The sequence below is a fragment of the Phocoena phocoena genome, chromosome 5 (genome assembly GCF_963924675.1).
Source record: "Phocoena phocoena chromosome 5, mPhoPho1.1, whole genome shotgun sequence".
Taxonomy (NCBI): domain Eukaryota; kingdom Metazoa; phylum Chordata; class Mammalia; order Artiodactyla; family Phocoenidae; genus Phocoena; species Phocoena phocoena.
This window is the reverse complement of record NC_089223.1, coordinates 57282568-57290129: the sequence shown is the minus strand read 5'-3', so window position 1 is coordinate 57290129 and position 7562 is coordinate 57282568.

Below are 7562 nucleotides of genomic sequence, written 5' to 3'. Positions count from 1 at the left end.
CTACAGGTGTCCTGGTGGGAGAGACTGGTTCCTGCCCACTGGTGGGTGCAGCTAGGTCCTGTCCCTCTAGCGGGCAGGGCCACATCAAGGGGTGTGTTTAGCCAACAGCTGTGTCCTCAGGAAGACTCTAAGCATCAGCCTGATGATGGGTGGGGCTGTGCTACTGCCCTGTTGGCTGTTTGGCCTGAGGCTTCCCAGCACTTGAGCCCACAGGCTTTTGGGTAGGGCCAGGTCCTGGTGAGAAAATGGTGGCCTCCAGGAGGATTCACGCCAATGAGTACTCCCCAGAACTGCCAGTGTCTCTCTTCCCACGGTGAGCCACAGCCATGCCCCACCTCCACAGGAGACCCACAAATACCAGCAGGTAGATCTGCCCCAGGCACTTATGAGGTCACTGCTTTTTCTCCTGGTCCTGGCGTGCATGAGACCTTATGTGTGCCCCCCACAGGTGGAGTATCTATTTCCCCCATCCAGTGGATTTCCTGTGATCAAACCCCACTGGCCTTCAAAGCCAGATTCTCTGGGGTCTCCTCCTAACATTGCCAGACCCCCAGGCTGGGGAGCCTGACATGGGACTCAGAAATTTCACTCCAGTGGGAGAACTTCTGTGGTATAATTTTCCAGTCTGTGAGTCACCCATCAGGTACAGGATTTGATATTATCACAATTGCACTCCTCCTACTATCTTGTTGTGGCTTCTTTTTTGTCTTTGGATGTAAGCTATGATTTTGGTAGGGTTTCAGAATTATTTTGTAGATGGTTGTTCAGCAGTTAGTTGTGACTTTGGTGTTTTCATAAAAGAGGTCAACTCACCTCCTTATACTCTGCCATCTTGTACTCTTACTAGTTTGAAATGCTTTTGTATCAACCACAGTTCAAAAATAGAGGCAGAACTAACTAGAAATTTATGTGTATAAGTATAAGGCTATCTATCTGTCTGTCTGTCTAGATACCACATATAATCTATCATCTCATTTGTTATAATGGGACATATTAAATGGAATTGAATTATCAAACTGTGGTAACTACTGCACTTTTCTCTGTAATACTGTTGTCTCTTTATCTGATGCTGTAACTTAAAGCTCTTAGAAAGGGCAATCTATAAGGGAAGATTTTAAGTAGGGTGAAATCCACAAACATATTCTTGAATCCCACTGGAATGGGCTGAAAGCTTTGTACATTCTTGTTGTTTCTGACTTTGGTGATGATGATGTCCTGCAGAAGCTGGAGCCATGGAGCTAACACACACTGTGCCTAGGAATCAGAGAAGGTAAAAGGGAATCCAGGTGTGTATAGAGAAATCACAGGCCCAGCTTCTACTTCACACTAAACATATCAGCAGTCACATTTATGTGCTGGAATAGCTTCTGCTTCCCTTCCATTTTTCAAATTATACACAAATCTCCCTTGTTGCCCACCCAAAGCAGAAACATACAAAAAATTGAATTCTGGAATATTTAGTACAAATTAACACATCACAAAGCCATCATACCATCAGGACCATTTTCTGTACATCTTGTTTGTAGCCAAAAAGAATGGCATAGAACTTTACTGAATGTAGATATCAGTAGAAGCAGAAATATAGACATACAGAAGCATAAATCTTCACATAATGATTCTCCCCCACTTTTTATCTCAGAGTTCTTCTTTTCCAGTTTGTTTTATCCTAATTATCACATAATTTCTTTGGGAAATCTATCTTTAACTTTTTATTTTAAAAATTTTCAAATCCACAGAATAGTAGAAAGAACTGTACAATGAACACAGATATTCCTTTTACAAAGATTTATACTTGGCATGCTCATTTTATCATGCTGTCTTAATTGTACACCTCTGACCGCACACACACACACACACACACACACACACACACACTTTTTCTTGTGCTTGATTTGAGAAAATTGATACTTCATCTCTAAATACTTCAACATGTATCTCATAAGAGAAAAGGACATTCTCTTATAATTTAATTGTCTTATCTATATATTTTATATAAATAATTTATACCCTAAATTTATAATTATCACACAATTGAAATTTAACAGTACCTAACTCTGTTATTTAGTATAAAACCCTTATTAAATATTGCCCAACAATTCCTAAATGTCTTTTATGGCTTTATTTCACCTACTTTTTTCCCCTGATCTAATATCCCATCACATATCATGCATTTCATTCAATCATCATATGCCTTTGGTCTTCTTTAATATAGACCTTTCCTCCTGCATTTAAAAAAATTCTGTCATGCAAATTTTTTAAGAGTTAAGGACAGTTTTTTAAAAAGACCCCTCAATTTTGGTTTGTCTGATATTTACATTATTTGGGAAAGTACATTATAATGAAGTATTTTTGTATGCTATCAGACTTTAGAGAAGTTTGAACTTTTTACTGATGACCAAGTACATGGAAGTCTTATATAATACATTTCCTGAAAAGTGTCTTCATCCTCTGGTTATATTATTTTCCCCTCTACAACCAGATTTGCATATGATGGCAACAACAACAGAATATTTTTCACTTTTTGTTATATTGAAGGTAAGTACTGTTGTGTTTGTATGATTACCAGGGTGTTCATTGATGATATCATTGTTGGCGTATGACCTTTCCTGAGGTGTGTAATATCCTTTAGCATTTACATTGTATTAGGAGGTGGAATACCTATGGACAGAAGTTTAGGAGTTTACTCAGTTTTCCTGGGTTTCTCTGATGTATATTTGTTCTTAAACTTTTGCAAGATTTTCTCTTGCTAACCTGTCTCATGTCAATTTAATTCAGCCAGAAGGACTTAGAAAGGTAGAGGAAAAATTGTTCCTCCCTGACAGTTGGTGTAGGAGGCAGGATTCAACTTGACTGACTGGACACTACTCACTCTGAGGCTGCTGTAGCTAAGAGATCCTGCAACAACTGACAGAAACTGGCAGAAGGCTATGGGTTGTCATATAAACTCAACAAAGGAAGTGAATTTTGGAAATGCCTCAAGAAACTCCAGATTCACAGGCTATTGACTGCAGACAATATCACAGTCTGTGAGAAGAGGCAAACTGAGATGTGAGGAGGACCAAGGGACTCCCCAGTCTGCTTGTCCTGCAACGGTGCCCAGAGCTCCACCCAACAACCTGAAATCTCCAGTGCTGGAAAGCCTCAGGCCAAACAAAAAATAAGATAGGAACACAGCTCTACCTATCAGGCTGCCTAAAATCATCCTGGTCTCACAGCCACTTCTTGACATGGCCTTACCCACCAAAGAGACAAGACATAATTCCACCCACCAGAGGGCAGGCACCTGTCCCTCCCACGAGGAAGCCTACACAAGTAACTACGATTCTGCAGCCTGCACAAAGGAGACCACATACACAGAAAGTAAGACAAAGTGAGACAACAAAGAAATATGTTGCAGATGCAGGAACAAGATAAAAACCCACAAGAACAACTAAATGAAGAGATAGGCAATCAAACTGAAAAAGAATTCAGAATAATGATAGTAAAAATGAAACATAATCTTCGAAAAAGAATGGAGGAAAGGATCAAGAAGATGGAAAAAATGTTTAACAAAGACCAAGAAGAACTAAAGAACAAACAAACAGAGATGAACAATACAATAATTGAAAGGAAAAACACACTAGAAGGAATCAATAGCAGAATAACTAAGGCAGAAGAACAAATAAGTGAGCTGGAAAACAGAGGGGTGGAAATCACTGCCACAGAACAGAATAAAGAAAAAAATGAAAAGAAATAAGGTCTCAGAGACCTGTGGGACAGCATTAAATGCACCAACATTTGCATTATAGGGGTCCTAGAAGAGAATAAAGGGAAAGTGCCTGAGAAAATACTTGAAGAGATTATAGCCCCAAAATTCCACAACATGGGAAAGGAAACACTCACCCAAGTCCAGGAAGATACAGAGAGTCCCAGACAGGATAAACCCAAGGAGGAACAGGCTAAGACACATATTAATCAAACTGATACAAATTAAAGACATTAGCCAGCCTCCTCAAGGACAAAAAGGAGGGGACTCATCAAGAAAATTAGAAATGAAACAGGAGAAGTTACATTGGACACCACAGAAATAAAAGAGATCATAAGAGACTACTGCAAGCAACTATATGCCAATAAAATGGACAACCTAAAAGAAATGTATAAATTCTTAGAAAGGTAAAATGTCTGGAGACTGAAACAGGAAGAAATAGAAAATATGAATAAACCAATCACAAGAACTGAAATTGAAACTGTGATTAAAAAACTTACAGCAGGAAGATGGCAGAAGAGTAAGATGCGGAGATCGCCTTCCTCCCCACGGATACACCAGAAATACATCTACACGTGGAACAACTCCTACAGAACACCTACTGAAGGCTGGCAGAAGACCTCAGACCTCCCAAAAGGCAAGAAACTCCCCACGTACCTGGGTAGGGCAAAAGAAAAAACAGAGACAAAAGAATAAGGGTGGCACCTGCACCAGTGGGAGGGAGCTGTGAAGGAGGAAAAGTTTCCACACACTAGGAAGCCCCTCCGCGGGCGGAGACTGCGGGAGGCGGAGGGGGGAGCTTCGGGACCGCAGAGTAGTGCACAGCGACGGGTGCGGAGGGCAAAGCGGGGAGATTCCTGCACAGAGGATCGGTGCCGACCGGCACTCACCAGCCGGAGAGGCTTGTCTGCTCACCCACCGGGGCGGGCGGGGCTGCGAGCTGAGGCTCGGGTTTCGGTTTTGGACAGAGCGCAGGGAGAGGACTGGGGTTGGCGGCTTGAACATAGCCTTAAGGGGTTAGTACACCACGACTAGCCGGGAGGGAGTTCGGGGAAAAGCCTGCACCTGCTGAAGAGGCAAGAGACTTTTTCTTCCCTCTTTGTTTCCTGGTGCGCGAGGAGAGGGGTTTAAGAGCGCTGCTTAAAGGAACTCCAGAGACGGGCGCGAGCCGCGGCTAAAAGCGCGTACCCCAGAGACGGGCGCGAGCCGCGGCTAAAAGCGTGAACCCCAGAGACGGGCGCGAGCCACAGCTAAAAGCGCGGACCCCAGAGATGGGCGGGAGACGCTAAGGCTGCTGCTGCCGCCACCAAGGGGCCTGTGTGCGAGCACAGGTCACTCTCCACACCCCTCTTCCGCGGAGCCTGTGCAGCCCACCACTGCCAGGTTCCCGGGATCCAGGGACAACTTCCCCGGGAGTACGCACGGCGGGCCTCAGGCTGGTGCAACGTCACCCTGGCCTCTGCCGCAACGTCACGACGCCTCTGCCGCCGCAGGCCCGCCCCGCACGCAGTGCACCTCCTTCCCCCCGCCACCCCCGGCCTGAGTGAGCCGGAGCCCCCGAATCAGCGGCTCCTTTAACCCCGTCCTGTCTGAGCAAAACACAGACGCCCTCCAGCGACCTACATGCAGAGGCAGGGCCAAATCCAAAGCTGAGCTCCTGTGAGCTGTGAGAACAAAGAAGAGAAAGGGAAATCTCTCCCAGCAGCCTCAGAAGCAGTGGATTAAAGCTCCACAATCAACTTGATATACCCTGCATCTGTGGAATACCTGAAAAGACAAGGAATGGTCCCAAATTGAAGAGGTGGACTTTAGGAGCGAGATCTATGATTTTTTTCCCTTTTCCTCTTTTTGTGAATGTGTACGTGTATGCTTCTGTGTGAGATCTTGTCTGTATACTCTTGCTTCCACCATTTGTCCTAGGGCTCTATCCATCCATGGTTTTTAAAAAAAATTTTTTTTCTTAATAATTAATTTTAATTGTAATAACTTTATTATACTTTAACTTTGTTCTTTCTTTCTTTCTTTCCTTCCTTCCTTCCCTCCTTTAGACAGTGAATCACCCCAAATTGAGGAGGTGGTCTCTGAGAGCAAGATTTATGATTTTTCCCCCTTTACCTCTTTTTGTGAAGGTGTATGTGTATGCTTCTGTGTAAGATTTTCTCTGTATAGCTTTGCTTCCAACATTTGTCCTAAGGTTCTATCCGTCCCTTTCTTTTTCTAAATATTTTTTAATTCAATAACTATATTATACTTTATTTTATTTTTACTGTATCTTCTTTCTGTCTTTTTTCCTTCTTTCCCTCATTCCTTCCTTCCTTCCTCCCTCCCTCCCTCCCTCCCTCCTTTCTTTCCTTCTTTGCTTCTTTCTTCCTTCCTTCCTTTCCTCCTTTCCTTCTTTCTTTCCTCATACTTCTACTAATTCTCTCTACTTTTTCTCCCTTTTATTCTGAGCCGTGTGGATGAAAGGCTCTTCGTGCTCCCGCCCAGGAGTCAGGGCTCTGCCTCTGAGGTAGGAGAGCCAACTTCAGGACACTGGTCAACAAGAGACCTCCCAGCTCCACATAATATTAAACAGTGGAAATCTCCCAGAGACCTCCATCTTAACACCAGCACCCAGCTTCACTCAACGACCAGCAAGCCACAGTGCTGGGCAACCTATGCCAAACAACTAGCAAAACAGGAACACAACCCCACCAATTAGCAGAGAGGCTGCCTATAATCATAATAAGGCCACAGACACCCCAAAACACACCACCAGACGTGAAACTGCCCACCAGACAGACAAGATCCACCCTCATCCACCACAACACAGGCACTATTCCCCTCCACCAGGAAGCCTACACAACCCACTGAAACAACCTTAGCCACTGGAGACAGACATCAAAAACAACGGGAACTACAAACGTGCAGCCTGCAAAAAGGAAACCCCAAACACAGTAAGATAAGCAAACTGAGAAGACAGAAAAACACACAGCAGATGAAGGAGCAAGATAAAAATGCACCAGACCTAACAAATGAAGAGGAAATAGGCAGTCTACCTGAAAAAGAATTCAGAATAATGATAGTAAGGATGATCCGAAATCTTGGAAGTAGAATGGACAAAATGCAAGAAACAGTTAACAAGGACCTAGAAGAAATAAAGATGAAACAAGAAACGATGAACAACGCAATAAATGAAATTAAAAGTACCCTAGATGGGATCAATAGCAGAATAACTGAGGCAGAAGAACGGATAAGTGACCTGGAAGATAAAATAGTGGAAATAACTGCTGCAGAGCAGAATAAAGAAAAAAGAATGAAAAGAACTGAGGACAGTCTCAGAGACCTCTGGGACAACATTAAACGCACCAACATTCGAATTACAGGGGTTCCAGAAGAAGAAGAGAAAAAGAAAGGGACTGAGAAAATATTTGAAGAGATTATAGTTGAAAACTTCCCTAATATGGGAAAGGAAATAGTGAAACAAGTCCAGGAAGCACAGAGAGTCCCATACAGGATAAATACAAGGAGAAACACACCAAGACACATATTAATCAAACTGTCAAAAATTAAATACAAACAAAGCATATTAAAAGCAGCAAGGGAAAAACAACAAATAACACACAAGGGAATCCCCATAAGGTTAACAGCTGATCTCTCAGCAGAAACCCTACAAGCCAGAAGGGAGTGGCAGGACATACTGAAAGTGATGAAGGAGAAAAACCTGCAACCAAGACTACTCTACTCAGCAAGGATCTCATTCAGATTTGATGGAGAAATCAAAACCTTTACAGACAAGTAAAAGCTGGGAGAGTTCAGCACCAGCAAACCAGCTTTA